Here is an 18,258-nt window from a genome sequence, read left to right as displayed (position 1 = left end):
ACCATGGTAACCTTAACCTTACCATGGTCATACCATTTTTGTTTTTTACAGGCATTCTCGCCGTATCTGCAAAGTAATCTAGACCACATACCATGATGCATCATGCCGTTTCCATGCAGTATTTATCTGCTCTCTCTCTCTCTCTCTCTCTCTCTCTCTCTCTCTCTCTCTCTCTCTCTCTCTCTCTCTCTCTCTCTCTCTCTCTCTCTCAGTAGGAAGACAGATAGATAAAGAACATCAGAACATCATGATAACAGCAAGGTTTGCAAGAGCTTTTTCACCTGACTGTCAGTATAATGCAGCACACAGTCTCTCTGTAGACTCATGGGAGTATGGGCTCTGTGAGATTATGCTCTTTTAGAAGAGTACTGTGTAGTGGAGCTGAACAGGCTCTCTCACTCTAGTACATCCCTCTGTCTTAGGTCTGTTTCATCTTCCCATCCCCCGTACCCCATCACTAGCCTTTTCTCTTGACTTTAATCATCTAATTTTCCAAGGTATAAAAGTTGGTTGTAGGCTAATTTAAATCCCAAGTAAGACGAACGCTGTCTTATATTTAGGTCATCATAAATGGATTTCTTTTTTCTTTTTTTCTTTTCAGGTTTAACATTTGTCCTAAATGTGTTCCTTTACAGCAAGATGTGGAACAATGATCTTATGGAAGTGGTTAAGCACAATATTCAAAGCAAGTGCTCTTTGAATTTAAAGCAATTTGTCACTTGTCCTGAGCGTGTAGTATGCGTGTGCACGCCGTTGGCGTTTTCACAGATACGCGTTTTTGAGGTTTACGCGGAGATGATACATTTTTTTTCTACATTTTTCAACCCTTGCACCTTGGAACCTGTTTCAGGGACTTGACTTGGCTTGACTGAACCAGCAATTAATTTGCTAAAAAAACATTATTGATTGATTCATTGGTTGATTGATTTTTAAAATGTTTTCACACTAAGAAGAAAAAAAAAAAAAAAAAAAAAATATATATATATATATATATATATATATATATATATATATATATATATATATACATACATTTAAGAACTGTTCACTATAGGACTTTGGAGGTTTATAGGTTCTTTGGAGAACCAAAAATGGTTCTTATACAGTACTGAAGCAAAAACCCCTTTCTGGAACCTTCATTTTTGAGGGTGTACATGCAACATGTATTTGGTAAGGGTGTACATGCAACATGTATTTGGTAAGTCCTTTTGTTTTCTGCAGGACAAATTCATACGAGTTTCAACAAGCGACATGAGGTGGTTTTAGCCTTGCAGTGGATAAGAATAAGACTTATCAGTTAGATTAAGACTAGGTCAGTTTTTGTAGCTTTGTGGCATATTCACACTCCAAAAGCACCGTGGGACTGTTGAGGCCTAATTTAATGGGTCTATTTCCCTTTGATATGATACATATCTGTGAAATATAGAGGAAGCCAGTTGTTGTCTCAAGTTTCTAGTCATGTTAAAATTTGTTCATATGCCAAGTCCAAATTTTAGTCACTGTCCTTATTAAAAATCTTATTGTAGAACAATACAAACCAATTGACATGAAATTTGAAAATGCCCTTTGTTAGACTTGTATATACACTGCATTTGCATTCATTTACATTCATTTGTGAATATTTTAAAGAATGCCATCAGAATAATCCCACAATGGAATAAATCACATCTTTATTGTATGAACAGGAAAACACATTACAAATTAAATTACAAAGTATTTGCACACGTAGATCAAAATTTTGGGTTGTCCCCGGTTTATAAGGGACATCTATTTTTTACATAACCCTCATCGTTTGGAGTCTGCAGTACACTTATGGAAAGGTTTTAACACTATGTTGTGGTCAGTTCCATCTAAGATTTATTTACTCACTTGGCAGACGCTTTTATTGAAAGAGACTTACTGTGCATTCAAGGTAAACATTTTCTGTTTATGTGTTCTCTGGGATTTTAGCTCATGACCTCGATGTTGACAGCACCGTGGTCTGTCAGCTAATTAGGGAAAGTAGGATGTGTACCAAAATGCTTTGTATCATCCTCATATGCATAATATATAAATAATTTATCATTCAACAAACTCATCTGGATGGCTTGCTCTTTTATTGGAGTATCATTTGAGATACTGAAAAATATTACAAAAAGGAGAATGTCTAGCAAAAATGTATTTCATCAATCTCATAAATTGAGAATGCATCATGTGCACTACATGACACATTACTCAGACAAAAGGGTGCATTCAGCAACAATCTGTTTTCAGCAGAGTGCTATAAAGAGAGACACAGGAAGTATTTTGTTCTGTCAGCGTTCAGGTTGTACAATACATCCCTCAGCTAAATAGATTAACAATCTAATGTATGTTAATATGTTGCTTTTTTTAGTTGCTTTTTGTTGCTGTTTGTTTGTTTTGATACAATGTACTGTTATGATGATGATGATGCTGATGATGATGGTTATTATTCTTATTAATTCATGTAATATATTAATATAATATATTAATATATTTCTAACAAAGCTGATGTTTTATATTTCATTGTGTATCATTCATTTATAAATGGTGCCTATTGATTGCAGAAATATTGCTAAACTTTATTCTCACCCAAAATGGCATTAACACTTGTTTCATTTCTTTTTCCAAATTATAATAATAACACTAATAATAATAATAATGTGTTGGCAGTATAGGCTATCAATGAGAATCTCACCCATGTCTTAGCCAAGTCAATTAAAATGCCTGAGATTCGACTTTCTAATAACTGGCTAGTCTTGTCAGGATTCTACCATGCAATTACGGGGAGAAACGCTTCTTGGCATCGCAATTATAAGTTTAATTACACTAGATAGCTATCAAGAAAGTGGCGGCATCAGGGAGAATCTTCCATCATCTGACGTGGCCCCAGTAATGGAGGGGTGACTTAATGAATTCAGTGTTTGTGGTGTCGGCCAATTTTGGGTTGTGACACCAAAATGCCTCATAAGCATTTCCGACCTGTCCTCCAATAGCAATAAAAGGGAGCGGAAAGTGGTGAGAAACAGGAAGGGAATTCAGTTAACACTGTCCAATTAACTTGGCACTTTGCCCTGAACAAACTGCAGCGAGATAAAGGATGAATGTATTCCATTGTTATTTAATTTCTAAAGTGCTCTTTTAGTCTGATCAGTCATTGTGAAACACTGAGAACAACTACGCTTTTATTATAAACAATCTTAGCTCAAATTATTGATTATACATTTTTCTTGATCTACGGCATCAACAAAGTATCCAAATCGATTAAAGGGACACTTCACCCATTTGCATTAAGCTTTGCATTGTTAGAAACCCAGTCATACTATTGAATGGTCGTGCAACACTCTCTCATTTTCCCCTGAGACGGGAGAAATCTGTTATTTACCTCTTACACTTCCTCCTACAATGACGCAAAAATCGTCATTTTGCGTCATTGTAGGAGGAAGTGTAAGAGGGGGGGATTTCTGTTGAGACTACAAGCACTAGTTCCTCATCTTTCCCAGGGGGCGGGACCCGATCACGCTACAGACCTATTACAGATCAGTGGGTGGGACTTTACTCTCTGAAACTGAAAGCAAATATCCTCCATCTTGTTTGAAGCTAAGCTAACAGGCGCTGTGGAGACAGATGTAAAGTTATGACAATAGCGGAGGAGAGTGCTCAGTATGATATAGAAGAAGAGGATTTCGGAAGTCTGATGCTTGAATCAGGTGTTTGTGGCTACCTTTACAAGCCGCATTATAGCGAAGAGCAGCCGAGGCAGAAGACCTGTCTGCCGCGGACGAGGAGCCCGGACTGGCTCGAGTTAGGGCGGACTGGTGGCGCCGGTGATCTCACTATGCAACTCATAGACTGTAAGATGCAACTACGAACACAGAGATAGAGTCCGTCTGCGGCAAAGAATTTCAACGATGACAATTTCTCCTGGACGAAATCTCTGAATCAGACGAGGACACGGACGTTTGTGTTGAGAACTATCCTAGTTTCGCACCGCATATGTTCTGACTGAACATCCAGGTACCATGCAATAATTCACCTTTTCGAAAGAAATACAAACGAGGAGTAATGCACTAATGAGTTCGCCAACTAACTAGACATTTTGTGTGAATGTGAAATGAATTTCAAGCTCTGGTGGTAGCTAGCCTTGTAGACGGAAGAGTGATTTCTCTTATAGGTAGATATGCGCTTTCTGGATTAGTGGGAGTGGCTTGCGGAGCTGTGCAATGTGGTGCATTGTGGGAGTTGTTGTCTTTCATACAAATGCGTCCTGAAGTTATTTTTTGTCTTTTCTCGGTCACAAAGGCACCAAATTCAAAATTTATTTTACATTTCGACTACATATATGACCCACTTTCAATAAAAAACAATGTTCAAATGGGTGAAATGCCCCTTTAAAGGAACAAAGTATAACAATGTGTAAGAGAATGTGAATGCAAAAATACATTCATACTAGTTAACAATAATCATACATAGGCACATTTACGTTGAATTTACTTGTGTTGTATTGAAACTCGATTCACTAAAGTAATTATGCAAATAAGATGTAACAAATCTGTAAAGAAATGTGAACCGTTTATTTGCTGCACAAAGTACTCATGATATTTTAATATTTCTGAAAGAAGTTTCTTATGGTCAACAAGGCTGCATTTATTTGATTAAAAATATTATGACTATTTAAAATAACTATTTTTCATTATTATTTAAATATTTTTTAAAGCGTAATTTTTACTGTGATGGCAATGCAGCATTTACAGCAGCCATTTCTCCAATCTTCAGTATCACATGATTCATCAGAAATCATTCTAATATGCTGATTTAGAGCTAAAAAAAAATATTTTCATATTATTAATATTGAAAACAGTTGTGCTGCTTATTTCTGTAGAACCCATGATACATTTTTGTTCAGGATTCTTTGATAAATAGAAAGTTCGAAAAAACAGCACAGATTTTTGTTTGTAACAATGTAAAAGTCCTTGCTGTCACTTGATGAAAAACAGGACCAGCTTTAGACATTCTACTGACTATAACTGAACTATTATCTGCACAAGTACTAAAAAGTAACTGCAAGTACGTGTCAACTTATTCTACTTTCCCGACCCTAACACCTAACAGTCTACTACAGTCTATTAATACTACAATGAGAGTTAGCTGACATGTAGTTGCAAAGTTATATATTCCTCAGAGATGTTGGTCCACATTGACATGATAGCATCACACAGTTGATAGATTGTAGATTTGTCGGCTGCACATGCATGATGCAAATCTCCCGTTCCACCACCCAAAGGTTGGATTAAGATCTGACTGTTGAAGCTATTTGAATATGGTGAACTCATTGTCATGTTCAAGAAATCAGTTTAAGATGATTTGAGCTTTGTGACATGGCACTTTATCATGCTGGACATAGCCATCAGAAGAGGGGTACACTGTGGTCATGAAGTGATGGACATGGTCAGCAACAATGCTCAGATAGGCTGTGACATTTAAACAATGCTCAATTGGTACTAATATGCCCAAAGTGTACCAAGAAAATATCCACCACACCATTACACCACCATTAGCCTGAACCGATGATACAAGGCAGAATGGATCCATGGCTTTCATGTTGTTTGCGCCAAATTCTGACCTCTGAAATTAGCAGCTTAAATTCAGACTCATCGAACCAGGCAATGTTTTTCCAATCTTCTATTGTCATTTTGGTGAGCCCATGTGAATTGTATCCTGTTCTTAACTGACAGGAGTGGCACCAGCTGTGGTCTTCTGCTGCTGCATCTGCTTCAAGGTTTGACATGTTGTGCATTCAGAGATGCTCTTCTGCAAAAATCGGTTGTAATGAGTGGTTATTTGAGTTACTTTTGTTTCTTTCAGCTCGAACCAGTCTGGCCATTCTCCTCTGACCTCTGGCATCAACAAGTCATTTTCTCCCACAGAACTGCCTGTCACTAGTTTTTTTATTTTTTTATTTTGTACCATTCTCTGAGATGGTTATACATGAAAATCCCATTAGGTCAGCATTTTCTGAAATACTCAGCCCAGCCGTCTGGCACTAACAACCATGCCACGTTCAAGGTCACTTAAATCACCTTTCTTCCCCAATCTGATGCTCACTTTGAGCTTTAGCTGATCATCCAACCCAATCTCATGGCAATTCGTATGTATTTTACAAGGTGGCTAATGCGTACAAATTCATACGACCTCACTCGTACTAATTTGTACGATTTTTGCCAAGTACATATTTTACGAGTTGCCCAATCGTATGAATTCGTACGAATTACCTACCCCTGACTCCGCCCCTAAACCTAACCGTCACTGGGGTTTAGACAAATCGTACAAATTCATACGAGTGAGGTCGTACGAATTCGTACGAATCAGCCATATTTTACTCATTCGTATGAATTTGTATGAATTGGTCGTGAGATAGCATTGGATCATCTCGACCATGTTTACATGCCTAAATGCAAGTTGCTACCATATTATTGGCTAATTAGATATTTGCATAAATAAGCAGTTGAACAGGTCTGCCTAATAAAGTGGAAGTAAAGAAAGCAAGAAAAGAATGTCAGTAACTTAATTTAAATATATGCATGCAGTTATGCATTAAATTGGATTGCAGGAGCTTTGAAGTAAGTTTTTTTTTTTTTTTTTTTTTTTTGCACGTTAATGGCATGCACAAAAAATACAACTGTTTAGTTCAAGTTTAACAGTTTTTTTTTTTTTTTTTTCCATATTCATATATTTCCATTGACTAGAACAGGCCTTCCATGAACCATCATGTGTTTGGCCCTAATTTGCATACCACTGTTGGTCAGTGCCTTGCAGAAGCCTAGAAAGTTGGATTACAGTAGATATGACAGGAGCATGAGAGCATGATTGGCTTCTGCTTTAGGCCAGGAAGCAGGATGGACCAAATTGCCAGCTGAAGGCTTACATTTCAGCTCAATTGAAAGAGTGTGAAGACTATATTCTGCAAACATGATCTTTTTTCACCACCTAACAACACTTCAACACATTGTTTGGTCCATTGCTTCTCCGCCATGGACAGACAATTGCACACTCACCCAGTCCACAGTTCCTGGTACCTTCTGTGTGTGTTCCTCTAATGAGCCTTAGCACCTCACCATCACCATGGTTACCAGCATGTATTCCACCCTCCCTGAACACAGACACACACATGCACGCACACACACCCTCAAGCTCTAAGTAAGAGCCTGTATCCCCAGAAGGCCAAAACTACAGCAGCCTGCCTCAAGAGTCTCTCACAGTCTGACAGTCTACTAACACTTACAGCAGATAACAACGGTTGCTGTTATACAGCTAATACGTGCACCTAAGCTATCTAATGAAAGAAAAAAAATCCTACATTTAGAACTTCAAAACATGTCTTGAACTGTAGCAACTATATTGATTCCTAGATCCCAAGAATCTAACTTTAGGTCTGTTTTCAGTTGATGCATGAACCAAACTTCACTAAACATGATTAGTAGTTTTTCTTTCAAATTGTCAATTTTATTATGAAAAACGCAAACAATAAATACCATTTTGCCGCTCGTTAATGTGGCGTGACAGAACGCATAGGTGCCTCAAGCTGCAGCTGGGATCACATGATCATCTCTTCCTCTTTACTAAGTTATAGCACCAAATGAACATGAATGAACATCAGAAGTTGTGTTGAATGATACAGTAAAACTTAGAAAATGGATCACTCAATCTGTGTTTTAACAGTGGAAAGACATCAACTTAACAGCTTGTAAACAAAATTTCATGTAACTACATTTACCTCAAAAAAGCCATTCAATGTCCATAGCTCGATAGTAGGCTTTATGCCAAACATTGTGTGAACTAACAGGAAAACGGGTCTCATTGCATCCGCTTGTCAGAGAAAGTGTAAACGGCAGTACGAACTGATGGCAACATCTATGTACTTTTTAAGGTAATCACCTAACCTAGCTAGTTATTTTTATTGTTGGTATTTTATTCAATTTAAATATCTAAATGTATCATCTTTGCTCGCTCCTTTGAAGGTATCTTGAGTAAAACAGCTTAATAGCACATACAAAAGACCTGGGGTCTCATTTATAAAGCGTGCGTACGCACAAAACGGGTCTGGAAACGTACGTACGCCAGTTCCCACGCAAAGGTTGTGATCTATAAAAAACAAACTTGACGGGAGAATGTGCGCACCTTTAAGCAAACTTTGAGCCGTGCGTACGCACATTCTGGAGACAAAGGGAATTGGCGACACCGATGGTGAGCTGGAGTTAAGTGTATTTTTGGTCACTTTTAGACAGAAAATCTAAAGAAATTAAACATATACAGAAAGATAATACAAATATAATTTCACTCACCAAGCCTGTAACTTGAAGCAAATATCCATCCCTTCTTAAATGTCCGCGCCAGCGAGCGTGTTGAGCCGTTTAGTGAAACTGACGCAAATAACAGTTTAAATAAATAAAATAATGATTTAAACTATGTTTTACTTCTGATATAAACATTTAGATTAAATAATGCCATTCAAATTAATGGAGTTAAGCACTTAAACATGAAATCATTACTGAGAAGTTATAACATTTTTATATTCAAATTCAGTCAATAGAAATATTTGTTGTGGATGCGATGTTTTTGAACACTTTTCCTGTGGCATGCTGTGTTTTAATGTTTTAACCACAGAGATAATTTCTTATGATAATACAAGATTGTCTGAGAAAATAGTTTCGTGCAAATAATGCCCAAGGCCTATCTGTTTACATTAAAAATATAAATCAATTAAAAATAAAATTCGGCCAGTGGAAAAGATTGAGAAAAACTTTCTCTGAAATGTATTTACACTATTTGATTTATGTATTCAAAAACAAGGCAAGGATAGGCAACTACTTGATTTTTATTAATGTAATGTGTCTTGTACCGTTAAACGTTATCACGTGGATGAATAATCATATGCAAATGATATGCAGATGAGGATCTGCATAGTAAAACTAGGCGTTGTAAGCTCCATATATGGTTATTTCGGGGAGGAGACGCATGTACGCACAATCTTCCGCTGACTGGGATTTATAAAGTGAATTCTGCGCAGGTTCTGGCGTACGAACGGTTTTATAAATCTGAATATTTTTTTGCGTACGCCATTTTTGGCTTTCGGGCGCACGTACACTTTTAATAAGGTTCCTACGCACAGTTTTATAAATGAGACCCCTGAACCGAAAGTGATGCGGAAGTTTGTTGTGCATAAACCCCCGTAGGCTAGAAAAATTTAATGTTGAATGTATGCTTGAATAAATCCATCATGAAAACAAGTGTTAAACACCATTTAAATGTTTATATATCAATTTATATTTTATATTTTTATGTGCTGTACCTGATATACAGTGGGGAGAACAAGTATTTGATACACTGCCGATTTTGCAGGTTTTCCCACTTACAAAGCATGTAGAAGTCTGTCATTTTTATCATAGGTACTCTTCAACTGTGAGTGACAGAATCTAAAACAAAAATCCAGAAAATCACATTGTATGATTTTTAAGTAATTAATTTGCATTGTATTGCATGACATAAGTATTTGTTACATCAGAAAAGCAGAACTTAATATTTGGTACATAAAACCTTTGTTTGCAATTACAGAGATCATACGTTTCCTGTAGTTCTTGACCATTTTGGCCCACTTCTCCATACAGACCATCTCCAGATCCTCCAGGTTTCGGGGCTGTCGCTGGGCAATACGGACTTTCAGCTCCCTCCAAAGATTTTCTATGGGGTTCCGGTCTGGAGACTGGCTAGGCCACTCCAGGACCTTGAGATGCTTCTTACAGAGCCACTCCTTAGTTGCCCTGGCTGTGTGTTTCGGGTCGTTGTCATGCTGGAAGACCCAGCCTCGACCCATCTTCAATGCTCTAACTGAGGGAAGGAGGTTGTTGGCCAAGATCTTGCGATCCATCCTCCCCTCAATATGGTGCAGTCGTCCTGTCCCCTTTGCAGAAAAGCATTCCGAAAGAATGATGTTTCCACCTCCATGCTTCACGGTTGGGATGGTGTTCTTGGGGTTGTACTCATCCTCCTTCTTCTTTCAAACACGACGAGTGGAGTTTAGACCAAAAAGCTCTATTTTTGTCTCATCAGACCACATGACCTTCTCCCATTCCTCCTCTGGATCATCCAGATGGTCATTGGCAAACTTCAGACAGGCCTGGACATGCGCTGGCTTGAGCAGGGGGACCTTGCGTGTGCTGCAGGATTTTGATCCATGACGGTGTAGTGTGTTACTAATGGTTTTCTTTGAGACTGTGGTCCCAGCTCTCTTCAGGTCATTGACCAGGTCCTGCCGTGTAGTTCTGGGCTGATCCCTCACCTTCCTCATAATCATTGATGCCCCACAAGGTGAGATCTTGCATGGTGCCCCAGACCGAGGGAACTTCTTCCATTTTCTAATAATTGCGCCAACAGTTGTTGCCTTCTCACCAAGCTGCTTGCCTATTGTCCTGTAGCCCATCCCAGCCTTGTGCAGGTCTACAATTTTATCCCTGATGTCCTTACACAGCTCTCTGGTCTTGGCCATTGTGTAGAGGTTGGAGACCTCTCCATTACAGACCTCTACATGCTTTGTAAGTAGGAAAACCTGCAAAATCGGCAGTGCATCAAATACTTGTTCTCCCCACTGTATATCCAAACCAATCAATATATATCAAATGGGAATTAAATTGAATCGCAAGCTTATGAATCGAATTGAATTGTGACATTTGTGTCAATGCCCATCCCTATACGGAATTTTTTGGAAAACAATGTTTCTATGTAATATAATACATTTCAGCCCCTTGAGGTCACTGTGTGAACTTGAAATTGTACGTGGAAAATGCATGAACATAAATGGAAATCAATTACACTTAGTACAAGGGGTTGATAACAGTGAAGCATGGGGAGATCTCTGCGTTCCTACTACAATTTCCTTTTTTTCCTCTCACCCTCCAATTTATTCTTTCATGAAGCATATTGATGTAACTGAAGGTCTTATTAAATCAGACAAGTTCATTTGTTTAAGTCGTTTAAGCCCCACAGGTCCCTAATGGCTAATGATTTATAGCAGGAAAGAATTCGGCATTCGGGCACTTTCAGACCTGTTCGCCCTGTCGTTCTATGGAGGTGTCACATTACTTAATGCAGGAGGAAGTCACTGTTTTTGGCTGGAGAATTAATCACTAACGAGACAGATGAGATAGAAGAGAATGCTCCAGTTTTTATTCCGCCATGCAGACGATCCGCACCCCTTTGGAATGGTGGCCCGGGTGGTATGCTAGTTCACAAAGGCTACGGCAAAGAAACGTAGCGTTTGTTATAAACAAAGCAGGCTGTTAATGGGCAAGGCTCTCCTCATGCTAATACATCATACCTCCCATATCCTGGGGCCACAACACATTCTTTGTACGCAGTGTTCCTGAGAGAACTGCTGTGATGGCTTATTGTTCTGGCTTCGTTCAGGAGGTCAAGGTGATGTCAGATATTAGCCTTGATCACACCTCTTCTTACTTCCATTATGCTAAGCAACTTAAATCCATTCTCTGACTCACATCTGCAATAAGAACCTCATCGGAGACTGCTAGCTGCTAACATATCAAACATCTCCTCAGAGACTGAGAGGAGCGCTTGTAATTTAAATTGTCACAGCGTGTTGGTTTATCGCCGACACCTCTTTGTGTATTTCCAGATGTAATGTAAAATGATACGCAGGGAGAAAAAATTAAGAAGAAAACTTAAAACTTGGCTTGGCTTTTCGGAGGTGGCGAGAACTATGGGATTTGAAATGTTGTAAAAGCGACGCGGAAATGGCGATTTTATTACTCAACAGGTGAGTACTGTATTTTATTGAACAGATAAATTTCCATATGGAGCTCTCTAACAGATTTAATTGTAAAGCATTATCCATTGTGAAGGGTCATTTCATGATGGGTTGTTGTAGCACTGTGCTGGAATTTATTTTCAAGAAATTGTCTTAATGGGTAAAGTTTATAGAACTAGTAAATCCTTTCGAGTAGGTGAGTCTTGAAATGATGTTGACCACTGGTTGATGACAATGACAATCTATAAATTAGTTACTACCATAGTCAATTTGACCAGAATATCAGCTATAACAACGTTTGACCATATTAGACTGGCAATTTTAATAACTTTTGTAACATCCTTAATAATCGTTATTTATGTTAGTCTAAACAACAGCATAAAACACTGCACTTAAATGCTCAGATGACATTAGATTTGGATTTCCATTTGTTCACAGGCGCTGAGAACCATATTCATCCGCAAAGCTGAAGCACAGCGAAACAGAGGGACAAAAGTTACACAGAGTACCTTTAACTGATATTAAACATTTCATTTCAGCAAGTTGCCAAGGCAACATTTCTCATTATTGTTTAGTTTAACTTAAAGTACTAAACTAATTAAACTAAGACTAATAAATACAATTAATATAAGCTACAGCAGACATAAAAAAATGACGAAAACAAGCAAAATTACTAAAAGTTTACAGAGCAAGTTTAGTAGGTTAGTAAAGCCATAGAAATGGAGCTGTTTTTGTGATGCAATCACATGCACATAAAGATGTTTTGAGGTCATAATGTTGTATTGTGCAAGGAACCATGCAAAATAAGTCTTTATTAGCCTAATTGATACCCTGCCCCTGTAATTGTAATTTGTGTGAAAAGTAATTTGTAAGTTGTTGGTGTTTACTGTCAGTGGTATTCATTTCAACTGGAAACTGCAGTGATTTGTAAGTAGAGGCACGTTTTTCCAGTGAGCCAGGTTGAGGTCTATTTGCCCTGAGCCGTTTCTTTGAAGGCAAATCCTTCACGTTCCTGTCACAAATCTCTGGTGTTTTAATATGAAAGGTGACATATTAGATATGAGTGATTCTTGTAATCTGCATACGTGGTGAAAGATGAAGCTCAATCACTCATTGTGAAGTGACGAAGTATGTAGCCGTGCTAATAGTGCAGCAGATGACAAAGCAAGCATTTTTGATGGCTTGCGGTGAGGAGTTTATTCTGGAGTAAATATCGTGGGATTTAGAAACGGCCTCATTATGTTGTATTATCTGATACATCACTATTGCTGCCATAGTTTTTGTTCATTTTCTCTCAGGGTGCGTTTCAGATGACAGCTATTTCTGCTCAAATGACAGTCATGTTTTCAGCTTGTTCACACTGATGAGAGGTAAATTAACAGTGCTACAGTGAGCTTCGTGGGGGGATTTGAAGATTAAAGGGGAAGTGATATTTCAAGGCAGCATATTTCAGGTGAAATTTCATTATTTTCATAGTGCAGCACAGTGAAATTCAATTTATCGACACTCTTTCTCCAAATTCAAGCTTATATGCGGGATCACAGATCTATAACTTCCCTTAGTGCTCCATCATCAGAAACTTGATTGGCATCATTTAAATGAGAATTTGTGCAAAAGTCTTTTCTTGGCATGTCGGCGTCAGTTGCTTTCTGGAATTTGACCACCGATCTGTGAGATGGAAAGATATGAAAAACTTTGATCAGATTGACTGGGTATGAAAAGATTGAAAACTGCATGATTCGATATCAGCATGGACTCTTTCTTTTTTCCTTCTTTTTTTATGGCTCTTTCTCTCTCATTTCAAAAGGATATGTGATTTTGAATGTTCTGTTCATACACTCTGACATTGACGCTTTTATGTAAATCACACTTGCTCAGACATCTAAAAGTTACATTCAAGCGGGTGACTCATTCAAGGGGATTTGTTTGCCACCTACCGTGTATTGACCCGTGTAACTGTCGGAGCATGTACAGCTGGCTGAGCTTTACACATTTTAATACACATAAACACCATATAGGCACACTAACATACACATAATAAATATAAACCAGTTATTACTAAAGCAATTGCAATGAGTATTTTTTAAAAGCTAATGCTTTGTCCCATAGCTGAACAAGGTCTGTTATTTAATTACAACCAATTAATAAGTTAAAGGTTTGATGATGCATAAATATAAAATATTTCTAAACAATAGATCATAAACATTTGTATCATAAAATGCACATAATCCATTTACATACACTTAGTATAATATGCTCTGTTACGTTTTATATTTGCAATAAAAAAAATCCCGTTTGCTTGCTACATCTACTAATTTTCCTTTAAAATCGCAGTTGTCCACTTTGCATTGGTGAACTGAGAGGCATCTTCCACATGCTAACATCACAAGTCTCTCTCACACCCCGTCAACTTACACTGTGACTGAACAATCTGAACTACAATTTGGTGTTTAGTAATGCCATCTGTCCTACTTTGTGGAAACATGGAAACAGGAGAGGGTGAAACTGCAGTACGAAAGCCGAAGCAACAGTGCCACCCTTGGGTTTAAAAAGGAATTTAGTTAGTAGAAGAAATTCCTGTACATTTATTGTACACAGTCTGTTTATAACAAAACTACTGCGCTGATCTATATTGATTGATGTATTAATTTATTTATTTTATGACGCTGTTGTCCTTGACAATTTCTAAAACATTTTCATAATCCCCTTAGAAACATTTAATTATCAGCAGATTTTTACATAATTGTGCCTAATTTGTGTAAATCCTCACATGAAAACGGAATAGTGATATATGTAATATATTAAATGATGTTACTGCTTCTAAAAATACCCCTTTAAATGCTTAAAGTTTTAAATTATAAACTGTAAAATAAATCTGTCCAACTACTAAATGTTTAGTGACCATATTACATTGTTATTTGCCGCAGTAAATATTATATACATTTGTGAATTTTGAGTTATATGCATTGTATTTCCACATCTTTTGAAAGATTTTGCAAGTTGTTTGTTATATACATTTGGCAGACATTTTTGTCCTAAACAACCTGTATTCAGCATGTACATGTTATCAGTTTGTATGGTTTTGTTTTTAGGAATTTTACCCATGACCTAGATGTTTCTAGTCAGCTTTGCTGAGAAGACTTTTAATTATTTGCCAAAGAGTTAATCTCATTTACAGTCGTCTTTTTATCTTGTGCTTATTCGATTCAACATGTCCACTCACACAATAAAGATTTGAATTGAAGAGATCAGCTCAGCATTTATAACAAATAAGTTACATAATCAGAAATATTACATAATCATAATCAACATTTTTGGAATTTTATGTTATATTGAATCATTGTTGTATTGGGTCAACACTTTCTTTTTTTTTCCAGATTATTATTTTTATTGTATTTTATTTATTTACTTGGAAATATGAGTAATTATTAATCAATTTATAATTTCAACTGTTGCTCAAGGGAAAGAAGATTCTCTCTGTGGGCAGTGTTTTAAGACTCTCTCTGTGGGACACTGAAGGCCCAGTGCGCACAAGAAAGGCAGAGATATTAACAGATTGTTGTGGCTGACCTGAGAGCATGAGATGCTTACAGTGATGATGACAACTGATGACACATTAAGAGATCAGCCTAGGGCCTCTGACTGGAACCACCATGCCACTTCTGCAGATTGGATATCAGGTGAGCTGAGGGGAGGGTCCTATCTTCCCTGACCTTGGCAGTGGCTTCACTTTTCTGCCAAAGAAATGGAAATCTGATTTACCTGCAGTAGTTGATGAACTCCCTTCAATAATACAATGCACACAGATACAATCACTCTTAGAGTTAGGCGTACTAGAGCACACGCATTGAATTCTATGTGTTCCTGTGTGCGATTAGCATTCTGCAAAACTTGGCAGATTTTTCATAACCAAAGGACAGGGCCAATCCATGAGTTTTGTGGGGCCCTAGGCAAGATTATGAAAATGAAAACTTACCTAATATATCATTTAAATGAATCCATTGAACCACTGAAACATAAGTGGATTCTTCCACTTATTCTCCCCACCTCCCCCTATTAAGAAACAGAAATAGTCTAAAAAGAGATTAATAATAAGTCATACTTTGCATAACCATGTGTAACAACTGGACATTTACAACTAGTAAATTCAATTATAAATTAAAACCCATTTTGTGCAAACAAAATTGTCAGTGAAAATCTAATATAAAAATATTATAATTTTAAATAATATTAATGTATAAAAATTACCTAGGCCTGTTCATAGAAACAAATACATAAATAAACAGACATCAAAATTGTATATTCAGGCTAAAAAATTCAATAAAAAGTCAAATAAATAAATAATTGAAAAATATTAATATTAATGTATAATTAAAACTACATACATTGTGCCTATGTTCATAGAAACAAATACTAATAAATAAACAAATAAATATACAGAGATCAAAATTATATTTAAATAAATATAACTAAATATATTCTAAATATTAAAATAAAAATATCAAATAAAGAAATGGTATAAATGGAACAGCTCTTCTAAACAATATATCAGACGAGTTAGTTTGCATATTAATTGCTATATGTTCCTACTGTTTGGTGCTTCTACATGGGCAGTGTCTGAAATCCTTCCTCACATTCTTAAGGAAGTCGATGCTTTGACTGTGCAAATTTGCTCCAACATTAATTGGGTGCTAAACGTCCTCGCTTTCATATTTTAATTTATTTATAGATGATTTGAGTGAGTCACCGGCATGTCTGGGCCCTATTGCTGATAACCTATATTGCCGATAGTATGTAGCGGCCCAGCGGCTGAAGATCCTGCTGATAATGACTGGGAAGACCGTGATCAACGTTTCCTTTATGGAAGAAAAAAAAGGTACACTTTTCAAAAAATGCTTTACTCTTCTGTTATAAGGGGCAAAATGTTTTGACATCATTATTAAATGTTCACTTGAAAGATTTGCAGAGCCCTTTCTGCCGTCTTTAATCTTCACAAGGCTTTATACTACAACAGTCTGTTCTTCATCAGTTTGTAGACGCGTCTGTTTGTTATCTGTTTTCTTAGTTGCCCACCATGCACCAAAGCTCATTGCGCTTATGGAATAAATCGATACAGTCATCCTCTGCCTGATACAGTAAAACACACAAACACATTTCTCACACATTCAGCAATGCTTCTGCTGAAGTTGGGCTCACGCACACAGCTCACAAACTTCCTTATCTCACACATCCTGAATCTCGCAGCTCTCTTGGCGTCAAGTGGCACCAGCTGACATTGTTGAGCATAATCGCATTTCTCTCTCCAAATGTGACACCCAGGCATCTCCAGACGGGGCATCAACGTCACAGCTAGTCAGCAGGTTTGTGAAATATTTACTGCGGATGATGGTTCATGAAGAATACATGAGGGCAGTGGAGCAGTGCTTTACGGCCTCGCTGCTGTGCAAAACCCTGCAAGGAAAGACTGCTGCTCGCTTGGCTGACAAAGTTTTCACAGGGCTGCCTGGTGTGAAGAGGTATGAGACTATTTGTAACATAATATCAGGGATTTTATTCAGTTATTCTAAATAAAAGGAGCGTTACTCATATATATGTGGGGAAAAAATCTTTTTATTTGCTGTGTGTGTACTGAGATATCACCTTGTCCAGATTTCAGATGCATGATGCAAGTTACATTTAAACCATAGTCATATCTGAACCTTACCCAAAATTCTCTACGAATTGTGATTTTTTTTATTATTTTTTTTACATTATCCTCTATTGCAGCAAAACATTATGTTGAGAGAAAGATTTTTTAGAAAGAAGATCTAAAAATATTCTCATCAATATGATCAGTAAAAACATTAATTTGTGAAATGTTATTACAATTCAAAACTTCTGTTTTCTATTTTAATACATTTTAAAATGTAGTTTATTCCTGTGATGGCAAAGCTGGATTTTCAGCAGCCTTTACTCCAGTCTTTAGTATCACATGATCCTTTATTAATCATTCTAATATGCTGATTTAGTGCTGAAGAAAAATGTCCTATTATCAATGTTGAAAACTGTTCTGCTTTATATTTTTTTGAGGAAGCTGTGATACATTTATCTGAACATTTATTTGAAACAGAAATCTCCTATAACATTATACATGCCTGCTGTGTCACATTTGATCAATCTAATGTGTCCTTGCTGAACAAAAGTATTAATTTATTAAACGGGTCATGAATTGAGAAATCAAATTTTCCTTGAGCTTTTTACATATAAGAGGTCATCATCCTGTAAGTTTCAGAACTGAAAACTCCATTGTTAGTCCAAAAATAGCTTTCATTGAAACCAAGGTCTGAAAATGACCCGAGGAATGTGCCGATGTATGACGTCATAGATATTTGAAAGAAAGATCAATGCCTACTTCTACATAGTTACCACTGTAGCCCCGCCCACTGATTCACGCGTGACAA

At 37.1% G+C, this 18,258-nt stretch overlaps 1 long non-coding RNA gene across 2 annotated transcripts in view; it reads left to right on the top strand.

Moving 5' to 3' along the window:
* LOC307166464 overlaps window positions 1-17,386 on the top strand; it is a 59,835-nt gene extending 42,449 nt beyond the window's left edge. For both annotated transcript variants that reach the window (XR_013822630.1, XR_013822631.1), the window contains exons 2-4: window positions 15,280-15,498; window positions 16,548-16,694; window positions 17,138-17,386. This is a non-coding gene — a long non-coding RNA (uncharacterized lncRNA). The remainder of the gene's footprint in view (window positions 1-15,279; window positions 15,499-16,547; window positions 16,695-17,137) is intronic.
* The last annotated feature ends 872 nt before the right edge of the window (window positions 17,387-18,258 follow it).

This window comes from Squalius cephalus (genome assembly GCF_949319135.1).
Source record: "Squalius cephalus genome assembly, chromosome: 10".
NCBI classification, from domain to species: Eukaryota; Metazoa; Chordata; class Actinopteri; order Cypriniformes; family Leuciscidae; genus Squalius; species Squalius cephalus.
This window is presented reverse-complemented; position numbering and strand designations above follow the sequence as displayed.